Genomic DNA, 22,909 nt, shown 5'->3' with positions numbered 1-22,909 from the left:
TTCTAAGCATGGAAATCGTACCAGTTTACAGGCGGTACCCATCTACAAAGGGGCAGGGCTTACGAGGAGACATACACGGCAGCTCTGCTGAATTCAGGTGGCTGAAGAAGTGAATCATTTGGATGCTTTGGGCACTCACTAGAAGATTTGCAAATCACATGATGGAAAACTATGTTGTTCCTACGTATTAGGCTTACACTGGTCTAAACACAGTGAAAAGAGAATCAGACCCAGCGATACGTTATGGAGATGCTGTCCAGCCGGATGGTGCACAGAGTAGGCAGAGGATTTCAGGGAGGTTTAATTTCTCCAAAGGGAGCCCAGCTTGACAGTGTTTTACCTCTGAAGTGCGATTGCACAGCAATTAGCACATCCAGCATTTAGCACCCTGCTTTCCCCTTGGGAGCGGGGGCGGGAAGGAGGAGCAAATCCGAGTTGAAATGAAGAGTCCAGGCACTGCCAGGATCACAACTGCACGGGGACCCACTCTGCTCGCCTTTCCTGAAGCCCCCGTGGCACATGTTCCTCTGGCACAGACACCTAAAATAAAAGGGAATTTATGAGAATTTGTCCACAGGCAGCAAAAGCTGCTATCGATTACTGCAAGGCTCTTAAATGAGAGTAATTCACAACCCTCTTCAGTTTTGAAGGCAAGCTCTAATTTAATATCATTATGTCTTCATGCCCCCACACATTCCACTGTCTCATTCACTGAGCTTTTATTGGGCTCTGGATAATTTATGGCTAGATATGCTGCCTTTTATCTGACCTATTTTTAGCTATTCTTGCTTTTTACATATTTTTTTTTCCTGCCATCACAACTGGCAATTAAAGTAAAAAGGTTTAAAAAAAAAATACGGTAAAGTTCCACCCAGCTTTAACCTTTATTTCTTCTCTTTTATGTGTGGTGGATGCATTTGCTATTGCCACAGCAGTCTGGGGACAGGAGTTTATGATAGAAGCACTTCCCCCAGAATTTATTCCTTTCCTTTTATCTTCATTTCAACAAAGTCCAAAGCATATGACTTTGCCCCAAAACCTCCACCAATGACACTGCTTGGGTTGCACAGCTGCTGAGTACTCCCAGCTCGCTCCAGTTTCCCTCTGTAACTGAGGTCCAGAAACTTTCAGGGCGATTTTCTACAAGGATTCAAATGTCCTCAGTCCTCAACAGCTTCAAAGGGTGCTGTTGATGGGCACCCCTCCAGTGTAGACCCCAAAGTTTTCAAAGCTCTTTAGTGTAGAGGGAAAAACAGCTTTTACCTGGAGAATATATGGTTTTTAATAAAGCATTTTTGTTTTCTAATAATGTAAATAATATTTTAATAATTTAATTCGATAAAAATAAAGTTAATAATTGAGTATATCCCATACATATTTTTGTTTATAGCTGAAGTGTTATTATTTAAGTTTCAGATATTTTAATATTTCCAACATTTGCATTATTTAACTGGGACAACTGAAAAAATTGAAGAAAGGTTTCAGGCTGGGAAGCCTGAAGAATTCCTTGTGCCCCTGAAACTTTGCTGACTTCTTCCAGTAATAACAGTTGATCTGCCTTTTTTAAAAAAAAAAAAATTAAACCACCCTAGGTAACTAGCTTTCATGCTGTTTGAGTTAGAAGTAAAGCCACATAATGGTGTAAATCAGTCCCACTGACTTCAAAGCTATTATTTCCTAAAGCTTTTCCTCCAAACAGTTTGGTCGATGAAATCTCTCCCAGGGGAAAGGTTTGGCCCTTCGCTCCTGGACCGTAAGGCTCGGGCTCTGCATCTCCATGAGATCACCTCTGCTCTCCAGGGAACAAGCCAGGCTTTTCTTGGGCTGGGATGCCCAGCCAGCAGCTAGCAAGGCTGGTAAATGGAGAGGAGCACCCTGGCATTGCTGTGGCACTGGGGGAACGGGCTCCACTGCTGCCCTGGAGAGCCCAAGAGGATCACCCAAGGATGGACACACAGAGGAGACAAGTTCAGCATCAGCCAATGGTACCATCTAACCGTCGCACTGAGAGACTTGCACACTATGGCTGGAGATGGATGTGGTTTGGAAACAAAATTTACCAGAGGACAGGGAGGTTTTGCTGGGATCCAAGCCATCTGCAAGCACTGGGCAATTTTAGCAGAACTTATTAATGAGAAACTTTCCAGTGTCTTGCCTTGATGCAGCTCTAGGCACTCAAAAACATTCTGTTCGGTTCAGGAATTTTAGATGGGTTCCTCACTGCTCCCTCCTTCAGCATTTCTTTCACTCCCCACCTCTGAAAACTGAGGCAAAAAACCCAAATTCTGGAACGTCTCACTTCAGGCCTCCCACATTAAGTTGCAAAAAGTTCTGCTCTTCTAATGTTTTCCTGCTATTTTTAAGAGGAATGTCATTATGTTGATATTTCCTCCATACAACAATTCGAGTTTCTTGACATATTTTTAGTCATATTTCGTTCACAACTATTAGATCACTGTCAGGTTTTTTCCCCTCTGCGTTTCTGGTAAATATAAAATTACCTTGTTCTATTTATAAATGCATACACACCACGGTGTAACACCATAAATATTACTTTTAATTAACTGTGATAGTGATATAAATATCACAGATGAATAGAAGAGCATTAATTAGATATACTTAACATATACAACTTCCAAAGTGTCAAAACCCATCGTTTGACTATCCCCAAAGTTTCCGTGAGCCATGGCTTGAGCCTGCCAGAGGTGGCCGCCCTGCGCCATGGCTCGACCCCCCCAGACGTGCCAAGTGCCCGCAGGGATTCCTCGTTCATCCCAGCCCTGCGGAGGAAGGCGGCGGACGCTGCATCGGTGTTTTGTATTAGAGCGGCGCAGATTCACCAGCTGCATTCCCACACGTAACGATCACAACAGTGCCACTAACGAGAAACAACAATCACGAGGCAGATTTCCCCTCTCCTCAGCCAACACGAAAAATCATAAGACTGGATTTGGAAAAAAACCGCAGGATTTTAAAAACCATGCGTGTTAGTTGTTTTCACAGATGAGTTTTGTTCAAGCAGCTTTCTCCAGTCACGAGGGAGACAAACTTTTTTTTTTTTTAAATTTAAGAAGAAAAAAAGTGTTTTATACTACTGAATAATCACTGGGCTCCAGGAGCTGAAGCTTTTGAGTAGACACTACAAGAGGGCATGGGTAGAAGGTAAGCTACGTAGGAGATACCATGTGATTAAGCAACACTGCAGGCCTCTAATCACTCTACACACAGAAGGTAATAACAAAAAAAAAGAATTCTAACATGAACACTCTAATCCCACAACAATAAAACATGAAGAGGAAAATATGTGGCAACAGTTTACTCTTGCGTCTTCGTGCTTATTGTGTTTGCCTGGTTGCGAGACACCCTACGCAGGCTATTGTATCAGGCCTGCGTGCTCAACCCTCAGGCAAAACCTTGCCTAGCTGGAATACAGAGCAAAAACAGCATAAATAAATTATGGGCTTTTTAAAAAAATACAACCTGAAACCATCTGATACCATCTGATTAGAACAGCCAATGCTGTATTTAAAGGAAAAGAAAAAAAAAGGCGTTTTGCCGCTGGTGGTAAGGGGGAGTTGCTTTGAGGTCTCGCTGGGAGAGGGAAGCTCCCAGCAGCGGCGGCGATCGCTGCAGTCTGCAGAAAGCTCACAGGTATATAAAAGGGAGTGAAAAAGTGGTGTTCACCTCGGGTCGTCAGAAGGGCTCTTTTAGGTTATATGGTGCTTGCCCGCTGGGTTATACAAGCTCTTTAAAGATACGTGGTGCTTGCCCGCTGGGTTATATGGGCTTTTTAAGGGTATATGGTGCTTGCCCGCTAGGTTATATGGGCTTTTTAAGGATATATGGTGCTTGCCCACTAGGTTATATGGGCTTTTTAAGGATATATGGTGCTTGCCCACTAGGTTATATGGAGGTGCAGAGGTGAGCAGAGCTGTTGCACTCCAGCATCGCCCAGAGATGGCGGTACCCCGAACAGTGAAATTACAGGTGTGGGTGGTACACCAGGTCCATGCACCACATTTTTGGGTGCTCCAGTGGGCAGGGCAGGCTGGCGGCAGGTGCTGGGGTGGGGAAAACGGAGCGGTTTGGGTTCGTGCCGCATGCAAGAGGGAGGCTCGCCCCCCGCCACGCGCAGCCGGGCTGGGAGACCTGTGAGCAGGGTTTTTCCTGGAAATCAGACCAGGTCAGACAACATCAGGGGAGGAGGAAGCTTAGGCTGTGCTCACCACCGTGATAACTGTGTGCGTGCTCAGCAGGGAGAGGATGTCTCCCCATTTGCGCCCTGTGCCAGCATCTCTCAGTGGGGTTCAATGCAGCCCATAAATTAACTGGATATTTTATCACTTTTTAATTAACAATGCATTTTTATACAATGTACTTGGATACCTATGAAGCAGTATAAATAATAAATGCAAACAGCAGCAATATATCAGTGCAGCAGGGTTACCTGGATCAGTATTGATCCCTTTTTATAACTACATATTCTTACAGGCAAAAGATAATATATTTCTTACTCACGGAGTGGTTAATTACTGCTTAAAATAAATCGATACTAACTGGCCAAGCAATATAACCCATTAGTTCTGTTTAAAATTAGTCAATGTGATTTTCTCAGACCTGATTATGGGGGGTTATTTACATTTCTAGGTGTTAGTAATTTGCATCAAAGAAATCTTTGGCACTGATAAGAAGCACTTCATTAACTGATTAAGCTTATAAAGCAGCTGAGTGACTGGTGTAGTTCATTGAAAGTTCAGACTTAAGCTGACCAGAAATGCAATTCTTTTAAAATTTGTAGTGAATCAATCAATTAATAGGGAAAAAAAGCTTGCTGAAGACAGCATTTGTTTCAGCTGGGAACTAAGGGGCATTTTTTTGACTTTAAGAGATTTTAAACACTTGTAAAAGATAAAATTGAGGCAATGTTAAAAACAAGAAACTATTTGTAAGTGAATTATTTTTTCTTGATTTTATAATCCTGAAATGAAAACCTCAGACTTTATTAAACATAATTCCTACAGGCTCTGGGTTTTTTATTATTTTTGGGCAATTCAACAAAAGCTGACGCAAATCTGCACAGCATTTCTGGATAGATGAATTCCCTTTTTTTTTTTTCCCTAAAAAAGAGGTTTAGCTAAAAAAACTAGTGCTGCAATTTAGATCTGTTTGAATAAGAGAGAGAACCTCATGTTCCTTCCTTCTAAAGTCTCTCCGTGCTTTGTGCTGAGCATATTAGGACATTGCTGTCCTACAGGAAAAATCCCAAACTGAGCTCGGGGCCTTACCGAGCCCCTTTGCAAAGGAAGACTTTCTTCAAAGCACCTGTAAAGCTCAGAAAAAGGGTTGAATTGAGGGGGAGGAGAGGACGAGACCCGTCTCACTGCAGAGCAGCGGCAGAGCCACGTGCTCCTGACACACGAGGTGCACCTCCCCTAACGTCAGATACCCGCAAGATGCCGTGTGTCTCAGACTTGTTCACCCCAGGCTCCCTTTATGATCAGCAAAGAAAAATAGACACTTTTAGGATGAGGTTTTTCTGCCCTGAATTGGGTGATAGATTTTGGAGGAGAAAAAACTCACCCTGGGCTTGTCGGCCGTGGAGGCAGCCCAGTTTTGGTGGACACACCGGCACTTGGCTGGGTGACCCCCGCTCATAGCACTAATATCTTTGGCCCTGTCCAAGTTTGCTCCTGAATAGAAACGCCTGCGCTCAGCTTTATCGGCGTGACTACTCCCACTGAGCTCAGTGGGGATCGCATCTGGAAATCACTCATTCAACCTGAGCGCTCCGTGGGAGTGAGATATGGTGCTCACCGCCTTCAGTGCCACCGCTTCTGCAGGTCAGGAGGTGCAGGTGGGCAGCACCCTGCTTGATCTTGTTGAGTTTCCTGGAAATTTATGCTACTGCAGTGTAAGAGCCCATTTCTGCTGTCCCTTGAGGTGCAAGGAATGACTCCATAGAGAAACCACAAGCCAGGCCCCGGTCTTCCAGAAAAACTTTATTATTTCACCCCAGGCAACATACAGAGCCCTGGGTAGGAGGAAAGGGATGGCAGTTCAACATCTCATGTTAGCACCAGGGAAGAGTTTGGGGATGGAAGAGGAAACCCATAGCCAAACTGCAGGTGAGGTTATGGTGTCTGGTCTGCTCTTCTCCGTGTTTGGGACCAGAAGTGGCAGATGTTGCTGCCGTTTGCAGCCCATCTCTTCTTCTCGCTCAAGCCTTTTATCTGGGAACACCTTCAACAGCTCATAACCTCTGGATGAGTTACAATCTATCAGATAGAAAAGCACCCAGACATGATTTAAAGGCCTTGTGCACAGGTCGTAAGGAAGCACTTTCACTGGTTAATCACTCATGCTGTTAAGAATTGTGCCTTATTTCTGCTTCCAATTTTTCTGGCACTATATCTCTCCCTCTGGTCACTGCCCCAGCAAGGCTACAGAGCTCCCTGTTCTCAAAAATCTGTTCCTTACACAGATACTGGCAGATATTAAATATTAAGATATTAAATAACTTTTAATATTCTGTTGGATAAGCCAAGTGGGCCAAACAACTTAATTCTTCGCTCCTATGATGGAGCAGATGGCTGCTCACCGTCTCAGCGGCTTGGTTTTGGTCCTCTCCCATGGCCTAGAGGCACATTTAGCACCCTTACAGGCTGCCAAATGGCTGAAGCCCTTGGGCCTTCTATGTCAATGAAAATCTTGAACCCCAGGTAGGATGAAGAACATATGCCTCGCTTTTCACAGCCACCCAGAAGCTTTTCATTTATAAGATTAGCAAAAGAAGATCCCGGGTTAGGAGCCATTTTCCAGCTTGTCCTTCTTAACTGGAAGATCCCAAGTACAGCAACCTTTGAGACCCACCATGATTTATGTTCTTCAGGTTTCACCACGCAACCTCAGGACTAGACCATCCAGAAACATCTTCTGTGGCACCATGACAACCTGTTGATCCAGCACTGCCTTGGTGGTGTGTCCTAGGAACCCCCAAAATGTGAGACAGCCCTTTCCATGGGGGTGTGGAAGTGAAATGCAAGATGGTGGTTTGCAACCACTGAGCTCTTGATGTGGTGTGAAAGCAAGAACTGACTTGTAAGAGCAGGCATGGAGTGAAACAGGTTGAAAACCCTGGCTTATCTTAACTCACCGTGGAGGCAGCCGTGTTTCTGTGCTGCACCACACCAAACTCTGTAGCAGATGGTTGAGAAGGCGCTGTCTGGCTGCCCTTGGTTTGAGCAACCTCCCAAAGTGCTTTCTGCTGTAATTCCCTGAATGGCTGCATAATCAGCACTGCCCTAGCAGGTGGTGCACTGGTAAACAGAGCACTTGGACATTGCCTAGTGATGCCCTGACTCATGCTCCAGAGTCCTGCTTTTTGTTCAAATATCTTGTTTTGCTCAAATTTCTAAAGAGAAAAGAAATACTTCAGCTTCTGTTTTGCAATAGCAGCTGAAGAGACACTCAGACCCTCCAGTCCACGGTTGCTTCTCTGGGTTTTGTGACCCTGCACAGTCCCTGGTAGTGTCTAGACAAGAAATTGCAGTGGTCTTGTAAATTAATTCTTGAAGTATGTGAGATAACGAGTGTCTTTGTGAACACAAATCCCAGACGTTCCTCAAACATTTGTTCCAGGGCACAAAGGTTGTGCTGCTTGGGCAGAGGAAACGCAAGTGGCCGTGTCTCTGTGTGCATTGCACTGGTTGGAAACTATATCACCTTGTCCTTTAAGAGCACCTGAGGTTGATGTAGGAGCCCAGGTAGGAGGGAATCTCCCCTCTGCACGGCAGGGGAGAAACCAAGCGCCAGGGAAATGGATAGGATCAAAGCAGTGGTGAGGGTCCCCCTGAGCACCCTCTCCTGTAGAGATGGTGCTACGGGGCTGACCCCACACACTGGAGCAAAACAGCCTGGCTGCATTTGAGAAGCAGCATCTCTGACCTGGCCAAAAAGGAACAAATGAATGAATAAGAGACTAGCCCAATCTGCATAGTCCTGGGACAGGCTCACATCCAAGGCTCATCTCTTCCCAGACTGGGGTGCAGACTGAGATACAGGGTTCTGGTCTGAGCTGCTCTCAAGCAGAGACGTCAGGCATTCTGGCTAAAGGCTTTCATTTTTTACTGCAATGCCACCGCCTGCCAAATCAGCTGAGCTGGGAAAACAATCTATAATTGACTACAGAGGCATGAGGTTATAATGATTTACCCTTTTTCTGAAGCATGCACATAACCTCTGCCAATTAGCCAAAAGTTAGAAAGGTTTTTAATGACAGTATGTCCAGAGGGAGGAGGCACTTGGGTGGGGCAGGGGGGAGCTGTGACTGCAAATTACCGTAGTCCAAGTTGCATGACGTAGGAGCTTGAGGTCTAGTGGTGCAAAGAGGAGAAGCTACAGTGAATAGACTTGCTCACAGCTGGGCACGTAACACATGGCTTCTGTTAGAAATTTAGAAATGGGAGGCAGCCTGGCACAGACTGGAGCGGGTAAGTGGGGTTTTGCTGCTGGCTTGTAGGCGTGGCGCTGCACCCCTCTTTCCTTACCATCACACAGCACCTACGCAGGACGCTGTAGTTCATGGCAAGCAGAAGTAGAGATAGTGGTGGGCATCTGTCTTCTCCCACGGGAAAGCATGGGGCTGGTGGCTGAGACTTGGGCCAGTGTCATGGTGAGTTCTGAGTTGGGACGAGACCAGCTGGCCCCAGGGAGCAGCTCCATCTCGGCAGCAGCCAAATGGAGCTTCTGCAGGGGATGAGTGAATAACTCTTCTCCACATAACCCAAAGAGGGAAGTAGCCTGGTGTGAGTATTCCCATGCTGAACACAGACACAGGCCCGAGGAAATAGGTTGCAAGTGCTAACCCACATGCAGTTTCCTGGGACCCAGGGAGGAGACAAAAGTCCTGCTCCTCCTCCCATCCCTCCCGCTTCCCTCCCCCTCACTCCCAGCTCTGCTGTCCTATCTATTTCCTTGTGGCTGCTGAACCCCACTGTGAGCGGCTTCAGAGAAAAAACTAACTTTGCCAGGAAAAAACACAGGAATAGTTTTCTTCCAACACCATGAGCTGAACTGGCTCAGCCAAACCTCAAAGAGTGGCAGTGCCATGAAGGAAGGAGCTGAGCTTCTCTGTGGGAACAGTGGCGGATGACCAGGTGCTCACAAAGCCCATGGAGATTCGCTGTTGGCATGATTTGGAAGGAAGAAGCCAGGTGTATGCCAGAGAGTACATGGGTTCACCTTATTGGAGTCTGGCTTGTGCTTCTTCCTTGGATGCTGTTCCTAAGAAGGCTGCAAAAAAGCACTTGGGGACCTTTGTTATAAAGGTCTGAACAGATCCCTGAGTCACTTCGCGTAGTAAGCGTGAGGGAGACCCTGTCTACTCCTCCAATGCCTCTCAGATCCCACTACGCTGAACAGCAATTTAAATCAATGGTCTTAGCTGGGTATTGATTTGGCCCACTGGGTGTAAATGTGACCTTGACCCTGATGGGTCATCGTTGTTAGGATTAATCCTAATGCATTACCCACAACTTCATCAACACAGAGGAGAGATTCAGAGGGCGGACCTTGGGGGCCTGGGTTCTCTACTTTTCAGATCCAGCTGTACTGAAAACATAAATCAGAGCTTTGCATTTTAGATGTTCATAGGCTGCATCTCTATATAGGTCCTAGGTAAAATATAAAACAAATATTGCAATGTATTCAAACTGGGGTGCATAAAAAGGGAGTGATTCCAGCTTCTGGCCCTTCCTGACCACCACATTTAAAAAGCCACAGAATAAGGATAGTTTAAATACAAGTGCATGATCCTGACAGCGTGCAAATTTGTGAGAGGAGTTTTGTGTGTTTGCTGAATGCACCACACTCCCCACTTGGCCGCAGCAGTCATTGCTGCCTCTGGCAGAGCCAATGCAGTCTTACAGAGCGGATGACACACTATGCAGATGAGGAAGAAGAAAACATCTGATGCCTTGTTCTGCTCGTGAAGTCAGTCCAAGCTTAAAAAAAAAATAAACCAAGACAGCTACTCAGCTTAAGATAGGGAGCCCCCTCTCAACTCTCTCAGCTCTGCATGTTTTTTACTCCACCTCTCGTGTTTACTATCATGTTGGGCACAAACATATTTGTTGCTAGGTGGAGTCCCAGGCAAGATTAGCTATCTAGAGAGCCAGAGCAGAGCAGGCTTGATGAAGAGATTGTTTCAACTAGAAATTTAGGGCTGATGGGTGTGAGGACTCAGCACCAGATCCATGTGGAGGAGTCAGGCTCTGAACAGCAACACCAAAATTGCAGTGTCAGTGAAGCCTGCAGCCCGTGTCCCTGCAGTTCCCATGCAACCCACGGTGATTCTTGGTCCCCTGATGCTAAGACTTGCAGGAGTCAAGTAGGTTTATCGAATGCTCCTTACTGGAGCCACAAGGGAACAACCACTGAACAGCCTTGGGGAACTTCCCAAAGGCCACATCTACAGGGCACAGCACAGAAATGCCTAGTCTGTGTTGAACGGCCTTGCTCTGTGAGTGGCATCAGCAGCAGTGGAGCAAACTGCCTTGCCGCAGCTGGTGTCCCTTGGGTGTCCATGCATTGAGCTAATTCCTCTCTGTTGGTACTGCCCTCCAGGCTTGCTCAGGGATCTTTGCATGGCGTGATGCTGTCAGTCCCGCCATGTGTCAGGCACATCTGGCTGCTCAGGCAGCCTGCCAGGGAATTAGGACTGCACAGCACTAGCTTTCATATGAGCACACGGGGGTTTGAAAGCCCTGTTTCACACAAGCCTGTACGTGGTCTCTTCGACCACTGGGCAAATGCTGTAGGGGTGATGCTCTGTGTGATGATGGCCAGATCCTATCCGTGCTGCTGTGGGAAGGATTGAGGACTCAGCTGGACAGAAATAATTCCCTTGACAGTAGGTTCAGGGGAAAAGCACACTGAAGGGAAAGTAGGTAGCATGTAGTGTCATGATCATCTCATGAAAGGAAATTTATATCATGCCCCAGTGGGGAGCTAATGCCATTCTGGAACCCATTTGCACAAGTCTGCACGGGCTTCCGGCTACATACAGAGCAATCTGGGCTCACAGGCATTGTACATCTGCTCTGCCGCGGCAGCTTGGTCTTAGTTTTTACAGGTGCCCGGCCGAATGGTGTAAGACAGTCCTCGCCTGGTATCGTGCTCCTCAGCTACAGAAACCTCCTCTGGATTTCAAAGGCTACAGAAATTCCAGTCTCTGTTCCAACTGTGTTTGTTTTCTTTGGGTTCCTCTCCCTAACTAATTAGCTGTTGTGTTTATTGGAAATAGGAGACACATTCCTGACAAACGTGGAAGCGCTGTGTTTAATGGAGCCCTTCAAGGCGGTTAGAGTGGGAGCATTTCTTGAACAAACAAGTCTCACACTGCACCATAATCTTCAAACTGAAATGAACCGCTGGCTCTTGATAGCGGTGGGGATTGTGACATGTGTAATTTGCATAAGACCTTCACTAAATAATTGTTAGGAGGCCAATGAATATAAAAGAGGCTTGGCTCTTATCAGGTTTGATCTCAGAAGCGCTCACAGGAAAAAATTGTTAAGCATCTACATGAGCAAAACTCTTTGTCTTCTTCAGTTCAATTGCTACTTTCATTTGTCTTTAATAATATGGTATTTGCTCACTCTTAGACAGCCGTTTGCAAGGCTGTTCAGATCCAAAGCTAATTTGCTCAGACACTTGGCTCTCCCAAAGTGATCACTAAAACTCCTGGTACACAGTGTACTTTTCTTGAATGTTAAAGCATTTAAAGCTTTATGGTTTTTTCTTGACCATGCCTTGAGTAAGTATTTACACCAAGTCAGAGGCAGCATAAAAATAAGCTAATGTTTCGACTGGGGAATGTTTTACACCTCGTTACGCAGGTGGAAATGGCACACGGGTAGAGCAGGGCCAGGCTATTTCCAGTAGGTCATTTTCTTGTTCCGGTCAGCCCTTAATTTAGGCCAGCCCTGCCCCACGGAGGTATGTGCAACCACACCACTGGCTCTTGCCTATTTCTGGGGGCTGCTTCTGAGTTTGCATCATGCAAAGCCTGGAGCTATTTTCGATACAGTTTTGACCACAGAGCAAAGGCAAGGGCTTTCCATGCACGGCCTCTTACAGGGGCACCAGCTTGGGAATCCCACCAGAGAAAGATATCACAGGTGGGTCAAAGGTCTTTCTGACCTGAGAGCGCCCACAGTCGCCAGATATTTGCTGGCTCTCAGCACACAAAGGAGAAAACCAGCCAGCGTCATGTCCCACCACATTTGACTCCCTGGGCACCAGTGCTTCAATCATCAGGGGATGGTCTGCAGCTGCAGATTAGACCTTGGTGGTCTTTTGCTCGAGGACACGAGGCTGCTTTTCAGTGGTAAATCTGTGTTTGGGGCTACCTAACAGCATGCATGTTTCTTCCTGCCTTGCTGTGAATGATGAGAAAGCCTCAAGCCAGGAGGGATGGTTGCGTTTTCTCCTTCAAGCTCCAGGGTACGGCAGACCACATCTGTTTGAGGCCCAGCACCCGGGAACTGATGGCAGCATCAGAAAATGATCTGCCTGGATCTGAGGAGATGGAGCGTGGTCCCCTCCCCGGAGCAGTTTATTATCTTCACAGCTAGGGGGAAAACACAAATCCTTTTTCCTGGCTGGAATTTGTCTGGCTTTGCCCTCCAGCACCGCTTCTTGCTATGCCTTGCTCTGATAGATTAAAGGCCCCTTTAGTACCTGGTATTATTTTCTTTTTTTTTCCAAGAGAAAGTACTTATGTGCTATAATGTCCTCTCAATCTTCTTTTCGATAAGCTAAACAGCTCAAGCTCTGTAAGTCTCTTGTAAGCCATTTCTTCCAGCCCTCGTATCATTTTTGTGGCTGTTTTTGGCACTTTCCTCAATTTTTCAACTTCCTTCTGAAAACGTGGGCATCAGAACAGTACTCCGTGTTCCAGCATTGGGCTCGTCAGCTCAGACGCTGTCTAATCAGCAGGACCATTTCCAGTGTCAGTGTCTCGGAGGAGGGAGAGGGGGAGGGAGGAGGAATCCCTGGCAGCAAGCTGCGTTTCGTCGAGGGCCCTCTGCTTTGGGATTCGTACTCTTTTCCCACTAAAAAACCAGCCTCTGTCAGAGCACATCTGTTTTCACAAGCTGTCTCCCAGAAGTGCAAGAAGACCTCATTTTGTACCCTCAAAGACTCCTGTTTGGGCTGCCCTAGGCTTCAGCTGGTTTTATGTTTGCTTCTGCATCATGCAAATATGCATACAGAAGGCTTGATGGTCACGTTTCATGAGCCTTAAAAATCAATGGTCTGGTCTAATCCAGCTCTCCTCTCCCTCCTGGCTTTGTAGGAGGTAAGCCTGAACAATCATGAGTCTCAGGATGCCGGCCTGAGGCACATCTCTGCCCATCTGCATGGGGGCTGCACAGCTTACAACCAAACAAGAAGTTATTTATAGCAATTCCCATGTCCTCAGCAGCTCTTTCTTTCGAGGATGGTGTCACCGTTGCTTTACTGCCCCTGTAACCACGCCAGGGCTGAGCTCTTACACCCTTTTGCAAGCCACCCGTGTGCAATCCAGGCAGCATGGGAACAGATGAGTGTTTGGTTGTTGGCATCCCTGTATCCAGCAGGGAAGCAGGGAGTGCAAAGGTGCTTTTGCAAGCCATATGCAGCGACAGCCTGTTTCTTAGTGCTCAAGCAGGGCTTCTTGTTGTAGATGGACAAAATCACAAGGTCCTGTGCTTTGCTTTTGGTTCTGCTGCACTTCTCCAGCATCTCCCAAACTCTTGCATTTGCACGCAGGAGCAAATCCCTCCGCCAGGAGTCCTGATAAAATATATGTCATCGATAAAGGCTCTTCCTCTTATTTCAAGGACCTAAGACTTCCAGGCTCCCATGCAGAAAAGGCGGCTCTCCACTGTGCTACATATTTAATCAGTGCATGAAAAGACAACCCATCCAGAAAGACAACCAGGGAATTCCTTCCAACACCATGCTAGTGGTTGCACGCACAGGCAAGACTGTATGGCTTTGCAAAGCAATAGATCACACCAGCAAAATGAGTGAAGTAACGTCTTATTACAAGAGACAGGCTTTTCTAGTGCTTTCCTAGAATGGAAAACACTTTCAAATTTAGCTTCATGAACACCACCCTATTCATTAGTAAAGTCATGGATTACCTTCTACTGCCCACCATCAGACAGCCACTTGTTGTTTTTTTTTCTTCACAGCGGTCTTATTCTTTCAGTGTAGAAATAAGGCCTAAAATAGCACGTTTCAGAATAAATTCTCTTCCTAATTACGTGAGTGTAAACTTTAGGTTTCTCCCCCTGGACGCCTTTGCTATTCAGTCTGCGTTTCCAATGGAGGAACCAAACCAAGTGGGGACTCTCAGCCCCAGGCCTGCATGAAATGAAAGCTGTTGCTGAGACCTGTCAAGAGAGTCACACTCTTCAGTGATTGCTAATCATGGAACAAATGAGGGAATACTTCAGATCCAGCCAGCTACTAGCGTGGTCACCAAAGGAAACATTGAAGGAATAGGCCAAAAACGGAAAAATCTTTGGGAACAAATCCAGATTTTGGTGCAGGTTTGATATACATAGTTGTAAGTGAAGGCTCTACCCATCGGAGCAATGTAAGATTTTATTTTTTCCTCCCATTTTCTCCATCTTTATGGAACTGAGGAAAGTGTCTCCAAGGCTTAGTACCCTCAGGTGCACTGGGAACAATAGCAGCCTGGGCTGAATTCAAGATATGCCCAGAAAAAACGTTACTTATTGCTGCTAGACATTTTTATGGACGTCCTCAATGTATCCCTCGAGTGTCTTACAAATATTAGCATACAAATCCTCAAGCTTCCTTCCTCTAAGAGGCTGTTATTGCCTAGAGTTTAAAAGTGAGGAAGCTAAGGCCGAGAGGTGAATAGACTGGCCAAGATTACATAGGAAATGTGTGATCTTTGTGGTCTGGACACTGCCGACCAACAAAACCCTAACCTGGCTTCTTGCCCATGGTGGATAAGAAGCGGAAAGGTTTGAGTCACGATTTTAAGGGAGAGTTTCCTCCATGTCGTGGAGGAGCCGCTTTACTGGCCCTGTACAGAGCAGCACGGGGCTGGTGTGTCACCATCCCTGTACATGGACCCCATGGGCACGTGGCAGGATGGGACCTGTCCCTGTGCAGGTGTCCCAAAGCAATTATCTTAGGAGTCTGGTGGAGACTTCTGCACTTTTATTTTTATTAGGACTGTTAGAAAGGCAGGTGCTTTTGTCCCTTCCTATCCAGCTGGATAAAATTCAAGGGCAACTTAATAAACCCCTCTGCATACTCTATGACGGCCTTGCCTTGTTTAAAACTGGCACTGGTTTAAAGTTCAATATCTCGGACTCTGCTCCAGCTTCTTCCCCGAGATGACAGTGAAAATGGCAGCACTTGGAGGAATTACTGGCTGGAGCACAAACTTGGGCTGTATGATTTTCATTAGCACTAACAAGCATCAAGCAGCTGACGTCCTGCTTAGGAAAATGACTGTATCTCTAAGTATTCATCCCAAATCAACGTACCAGCGGAACAACGGGCTCTGCAGCCCTGGCTTTCTCAGCTCTGCGGAGGGATTTAACTCTCCCAGGGTTTTCCTTTTTTTGGTCTGTTTTGGTGATGGTGACATTTGATAGCAAGCCTATGTACAATTTGGAGTCTGCTTTCCCAGCTCCCCCAGTCACGTCAGGAATCTATTTGGTTTTTTATTTAAATAAGCCCATGGCTCCTGGAGCTATAAACTGTATGCAAAATCTCTCTTTGGTTTTTAAGACGATTTTATGAGTCTCTCATCACTGCAAGGAACACTGAAAAAGTAAAAAACACTACACAGTCCAACCCTACGTAGTGAAGCCAGACAGGAAAAGTACCCCACGTATGTTTGTTTTTAAAAAAACCTTGATGGAGGTGTTTTTTTCCCCCTGTTAATCTCAAGGTGCTGTGGGGCCTGACTTACCATTTTTGGGTGGTTCAAAGCTTCTGGGAGAAGGAAGCCAGCAAGAGGCCTGTGAATTGGCTTCTAGTGAAGCTGGGGAGATGACAGAAGGATGCTTAAATTAAACACCCATCAGGGTAGGCAGGTCCCTGGTGCAGCAGCAGGAGCTGTTGCTCTGCCCTCCAGCCATGTCCATGTCTGTTCCTTCTGCCAGCAGAGGAAAGGCTGGGTGCCTGCCCTCACCCCACAGCTGAGATGAGGATGCTCTGCTGACCCTGCAGCTCTCAGCCATCTGCCATCTTCCTCCTGAACCAAAAAGCCTGTCCCTGCCCCACTGGGGTGCCCCATGGAGCAAAGTCCTCAGGGGAATCACTGCCTGCAACTTGGCTGACATTTGCCCCGTGGTAGATGGAGGTACCGAGGGGGATAATTGGAACAAGTGGGAGAGAAAAGGAGGGGGGTTCCTCTTCCCCTGTGGCCCCACTCTGACCACCACGCTTGGTCCACCAAGCTTGCACGCTCTGCTGCACACATTCAGGGTTTCCATAAGTTTGTTAATTGAGCTGAATTGAGTGAATTTATCACTGCACATCAGTGAAAGTCAAAGAACTGCTTGACAGATAGCCATGTGAGCTCTCACCCCACTTTGTTGTCAGCAGCCCTGGCAGAAGTTCCCTCTGGTGCTGCTGCCCATCCCGTCGTCACCGTCAGCCCTTGCCTCACCCTCAGGGTGAGGGGTGATTCATGGTCTCCACCACGCTCCATCACCACTGGATCTCCAGAGAAAACCTGCTGAGCTCTGCAGGTCTGGCATGGTTCGTGTTTGCAGCTCATCTCCACCAACGGCCACTGACGTTAGTTTTCACTGGCAGCCATAGCTCACACTGGAGTCCGGAGAAATGAGGCTATTGCACCTTTCAAAGCAGTGTGGTAACTGCGGGGACAGTTTTATTCTCTCTGTAGCCAAGAGAGCAAGAGGCAATAAATTACATCTCCATCCAGGGAGAAGGCAGACGTTATATGTAACGGGGGAATTCAGCCACGCTGGTGAGTAGGACTGGCTTCTGAGCAGAGACTGGAGAGATGAATAATAACATATATATCTTAGCTAAATGGCAGCCATGAGAGGCAGAACTTGAATCTATATGTTTTAAAAGAGCATATCCTAAGATTAAGAATATTTAGTGACAGGCCAAAGGGGACAGCAGTCAAGAAACTGATGGTTTTTCAGTCTGTCTTAGTAAGAAAAATGAAGTCCATGTAGATATACTGGAAGTGATAAACGCCAAGTAAGGAAATGCCTGAAGAGTCTGAACACAGACAAAGCAGCCAGGATGGAAACAGTAAGTTTGCCTTTGTGGTGAGCGGCAGGGGATGGCTTATCACAGGGCTTTAATCATGTTAAAGTAGTACCAAAGAAACAATCGAGACCACAGTGCAGAGATCTTCCCTGCACTAAAAATTGGTAGCTTAAGGTATCGAATGAAAGGTGAGGGATGGAAACAGGCAGCCACCGGGGCCTTACGAGGGAGGACCAGGCAGCTCTTGCACTGCAGCAGGCTGTGGGCTTTGCTGTGAAGCCCTGAGCAAGGAACTCATAGAGGGCAAAAATCATTCGCTTGGGCAGATCTCCTTCCTCCTAACAGTGAGAAAGAGCAGGGAGGATATTTGTGCGATGAAGCAAGAAGGAAGGACGGGCATGTCCATTGCGATTACACACCTCCACCATACCCTCTCCTTCCAGCGCTCTGCTCCTCCTCTTGCAGAGCTCAGTGAATGACATGGCGTGAGATGGCACCCATCTAGGCTGGGGGAGCAAGACCTACATCCCTAGTGTTGGGGCCATCCAGGCATGTCCCACTTCTCTGGACCCCTTCTTCCACATTCAGGACAGTCTTGGGAGCTTAGGGTAGGTTGAGAGGCCATATTTACAAGCAAGGAGTTATTTTAGGCAACAGTGATGGACCCAACCACATCAGATGAAAGTGCTGGTAGGAAAGATGGAGGGGAGAAGCCACGCAGGAGCTTGCAACTCTCTCAAAGAGAGAGAGGGAGAAAAGCAAAGAGAATCTGGCACCAGCCATGAACCCCCAAGAGGCAGAGGCCTGAAGAAAGAGACGGCATCTCCTACGATCGCAGTGAGCTGCACACTGTGCAGGCGTCCTGGGTGGATGCAGAGCAAACCTTTTTCCAGAGCTTCTTCACTTCCTCCTTGGTTCTTTCATCCACCTGCGATCTGCTTCATCGCAGGGGCTGGGAAAGAGCTTAGCACAGAGGTGTGCTCTCTTCCCATCTGCTGGCAGGGCCCACGGTGCAGAACAACACAACCAGCACATCCTGCTGTCCCCCAGACTTCCTCCCCAGGGAGCTCCTCTTGAGGTGCTGTTCCCTTGGGGATGTCCATGAGCCACCTAGCTCCAGTAAATCGATCCTGCACGGATCTGAAGGTGACACAGGCCAGGAAATCTTCCTTGGGATGTTAAAGCCCCAGGCAGCGTGCAGATGCTGACCTACCTCAGGTGCAGGTTGTGTCACCCCTTTGTGTTACCCACCCTATCTGGGAGAAGGAGAGGACACAGTCCTGCCTTGGGGATGTCCTCTAACTGCCACCAGCTGCTCTCCATGTCCCACACGCTCTCCCAGGCTCCTGTGTCTGTGAATTTCTGACCCACACATTCATTTGACAAAAATCAAGTCGGACACTGCTGTTTTGGTTGATGCACTAAAAGAATAGCTTCATCCTTAGAGATAAATACCTGCATCCCAAGTTCAGTTTGTGTTAGAGAGCAGAGTCCAAGGAGCCAGGGCAAAAATATCCCAATTTCCAGCCATGCTGCCAAATTGTTACATTCCCTTGGTTTATTCACTCAAATTCTTCTCCTCGTTTTCCCCATGTATAATGGGGGTTAAGGATGCTGCCTTCCCTGAAGAAACAGGGTCTATGCTGTGTGAAACACAGACTATATGGGGCAGTGCAAGCAGAAATGTTTCTCTGTCCTCCATACACACTGAAGCCTCACCTGGAAAGGAAAATCATGAAGCAGCAAGTATGGAAGAGAGAGGAATCTAATATAACACAATCTTTTAAGACAAGTATTTGACATCTAGAAGCCATCAGAGGATGTAAAATGACAGACTGAAGGTGTCTTCTGTCCCATGCTGATCAAAAAACCTGAAAAAGCTCTAACCAAATGCTTATGAGTGTTTTTTTCCTACTGTAAAAATGGAATTTAATTAAAAATGGAGATACAGAGACTCAGCTGACTCAGTGGGACTTTGGCCCCTGCCTCGCAGAGCACTTGGGGACATGTTTGAAGTCCCAGCTGACATCTCTGGGGTATCAGCTACTGTCTGGCTCCAGGGTGGATTACCCTCCATGTTTAAGGCCTGTGTTGTTGGGGGATGGATTTAAGCACATGCTTAATATTAAGCATGTGCCAAGCATCTTGCTAATAGAGGGCTTTTCTGAGAAGGTGGTGGTGTCATTGTTTCTCCTTGGAGCTTGTCCATGTGCACATGTGAGCAGACCCATCACAACAGTCTGGAAAAGCAAAGCATTTTTCAATGCTTTTCCAGACAGTAAATTCAGGACAAATTTATTTGGTTTGAATATTTTGGCACTTACGAATGTAAAATTCTCCCGTTTCCATTTTCCTCTGCTTTCCACTTCTTAGAACAATATCAATATCAAACTGCTCGTGGACTGAGCTCTCCAGTCTTTGGGTAAAGTAAGTCTATAAGTGGGCAATGGATTTTTTTGTCAAATGAGTGTGTGGTTCAGAAATTCACAGACACAGAAGCCTGGGAGAGTGTGTGGGACATGGAGAGCAGCTGGTGGCAGTCAGAGGACATCCCCAGGGCAGAGCTGGGCCCAGCACATCTTAACACAGCTGTATCTGCACTGCTTCTGGAGCCAGGAGGGGTCCAGATTGTTCCCAAGTATCCCAATTCACCAGCCCTGGGATAACAGGGGCTGATGGTAGAGGGTCCCATGTTAATCCTGCTGCTGGAATACCACTTCCCGGACTTTTAGTGCCTCATGCCTGCCAGAGAGTACCTCCAACTGCCAAGGAGGAGATAAATGGAATTAATAACTTGGACCAGCTGCATGGTCCTGCCAGAGAAGACCACTGGGAGCCTACAGCAGGACAGACAACCCGTGGGACAGATGGCGAAAGCTGCAAACAGCCTGCAGAGATTGCTCCCCCAGGTGATGGTACTGATGCCCAGAAGGATGCTTTAGTCCACTGTCTTGTCCTGGGGTGATTTCAAGCCAGCCCTTGTCTGTGTGCAGAAGATGTGCTTAAATCCCAGTTGAGGGCACCAGAATAGCAGATGGCCCGTGGCTCGGGGATGCAGGGTGGGATACCAGCCTGCATTTAAAGGGTCTAACTAGTAAATCAGACTGCCTCTCCCATGCTTTCTGGCTGCCCAGCCTGAAACTGTTCCCCTCAAGACCTGTGCTGCTGCCGAGCCCAACGCTCAGACCCAAAACACATCACCACTGCCTGTTTCTTGAGGGACACTGGAACAACCTGCCTGACAGGGAATGTCATAATTAACGCTGCCTATACGCTGCTGAAATGTTAATGCTTCTATTAACACACTTTATTGACTTGCTTTTAACACCACAGGTGGCTTTTCAAGAGCTCAGGCTTGATTTAAATCACATCCACTGCTTATTGCTTTAATTATGGAAATGGTCAGAGCAAGGGAGTAGATTTCTGGAGCCAGAAAAGCAGGAGGGAGGCAAAGCGGCACGGTTTTATTTTCTGAGCAGGTATACAGAGATCAGGAACAGGAATGGGTGTGGATGCCTATCCACAACCTAGCTCAGACTTTCCCCAAAGATTTAGTACGGGCATAAAGGGAATCCACAACTCAGCATTTTCTAACAGTGTTAAATTGTGTCTGTGGTGGAGCCGAGGTGAGAAATACAGGGACTCTAACCTCATCCTTTAGCTCAGAGCTGAGGGATGTGACCCAGATCTGGCCCCACTGCTGCTGACAAAACCTGGATCCCATCAGGCTGGAAAGCCACTGAGGCGTAGGACCACAGCTCCGGCCTCCGGACTCGAGCAGGAGCCTCCCCCAGGTCCGTCCGCAGGGAGACAACTGGTCCCAAGGCTTCACTGCTCTGCTCCTGGCTGGAAAGCCCAGCCAGGTGGAACCAAGTCCTCTGCCATGTCAACCCTCCCTCGTGTTACCTCTCACCTAAATATAGCGCTGGATCCTGCAGGGAAGACAGCTCAGCGCAGAGGAGCAGAGCAGGCAGGCACTCCCCCTCCCCGCTCCCCCCACCCTCCCTTCCCCAAAGGGCAAGGGAAAGGGGCACACCTTCACTCTACCTCTTAAAAACTCCTGAGATGAAGGAAGACGTAGGGGTCCCTCCCTGCCTTTACATGCACAGCATTCAGCTTTCCTGCAGGGTCCCTTCACTTTCCAGGGTCTGAGGCTGGAGCATGCAAGGCCAGCGCAAGCCCCAAGCAAAGCCCTCACTGTGCAGGACCTGTGTGCACAATTACAGGTGTGCCTGGGGTCAGTCTCAGCAGCCAGGGTCTGCACAGAGAGTGTGGAAGACGAGATAACCTTGCATGACCACCATCGCCTCTGACCCCATCATCCCAGTGCAAGAGGGTAGGATTTCCCTGCCGCTCTGTGCGTGCAGGGTTGCATCCAGCCCTTGGTTTCCATCGCATGGCCTCCAACATCGCTCATTCTTTGTATCTCCCACCGCCTGCTCCAGAGGCATTTCACAGCTTCTCCCAAGGCTGCCCCAAGCACGTTCCACTCCATCCCTCCTCCCCTTCAATCTTCCACCAGTGCTTGGACTTTGAGGGAAAGCCTTTCTCCCCTGTTATTATCTGCATACCATTCATCGCGCTCAGCCCTTGTGCTGTCATGCAAAACTGTGAGGAATGAACCAAATGATAAACCAGCCACAGCCAAAGCACGGAGGCTGTGAACCCCCCAGTTATATTTCGGAGCCATAAATTACACCCTTCAGCAATGGTCTAAGTAGGTCATTAAAAAGTGAAAACACTGGAAAAATGTTCAAAAAGCAGCATCCCTTCCTCTCGCTCCTCCCTCACTGCAAGGGACCTAAATCACAACCATGTTACCTGTTTGCTAGGATGCGGTTATTTATACCAGGTATTTTTGGCATTGCCTCTGCTCTGGCTGTATGTTTTTATTGCTCTGGCTGAGCTGACACCCAGCCAGAAAAGTGTGTTACGGGATAAACTGAGTTACGCTGGCGTGGGGATGTGGGGCGGGGGTGGGGGGAATGGCAGGGTCTGCGTGTGGCATATTGGCTCGAGCTGGAAAATATCTGTGTAGTCTCGGGTCCATTTCCATAGTTGCTGTCAAGCTAAGGGGCTGCTTGGCTCCATAAAGCACCATTCCCTGAGCACAAATGTGGGAGGAAAAGGTGAGGAGCAGGTCCTCAGAGCTAACACAGGTAAGGACCAGAAAAGACTGGTCCAAAGGTACAGCCTGGTACTTTCTAGTAAGTTAGAGCTTATAAATCATTTTGACAAAATAATTAAAGCATGTATGTGCTATGATTTATAATACTGCCTCTCGCCTGTAATACCCTAGACCATAGTGCCTCTGGATACAGTGATGTATAAAACCAAGGGAAAACCAGTCTGAGATACATTACCCTTGCAACGTGAAACCCCGAATCCAGAACGACTCCAGATCAAAGGTACTGCTCTGAATCAACGCTGCTGTAGGTTAGGTGACTCTGTTACAGCTGAGGTCTGCTGAGATCAGAGTCTCCATCATATGAGTCAAAGAGTGGGGATCGGTCACCTTGAGCGCATCCTCTGTGCTACTTGAGTGGAGCAGACAATAAAAATTGAAGACACAAATAGCCACGTTCTTAAAAACATACTGTATTAAACTAGCAGAAAATCCTGT

At 47.4% G+C, this 22,909-nt stretch overlaps 1 long non-coding RNA gene across 1 annotated transcript in view; it reads right to left on the bottom strand.

The window, feature by feature from the left end:
• Positions 1–39: 39 nt before the first annotated feature.
• LOC135312134 (uncharacterized) overlaps positions 40–22,909 on the bottom strand; it is a 73,964-nt gene continuing 51,094 nt past the window's right edge. Inside the window, exon 8 of the long non-coding RNA XR_010371807.1 lies at positions 40–540. This is a non-coding gene — a long non-coding RNA (uncharacterized LOC135312134). The remainder of the gene's footprint in view (positions 541–22,909) is intronic.

This window comes from Phalacrocorax carbo, chromosome 2 (genome assembly GCF_963921805.1).
Source record: "Phalacrocorax carbo chromosome 2, bPhaCar2.1, whole genome shotgun sequence".
NCBI classification, from domain to species: Eukaryota; Metazoa; Chordata; class Aves; order Suliformes; family Phalacrocoracidae; genus Phalacrocorax; species Phalacrocorax carbo.
Note: the sequence above shows the minus strand (reverse complement) of the source record. Positions and strands in the feature narration are given on the sequence as shown.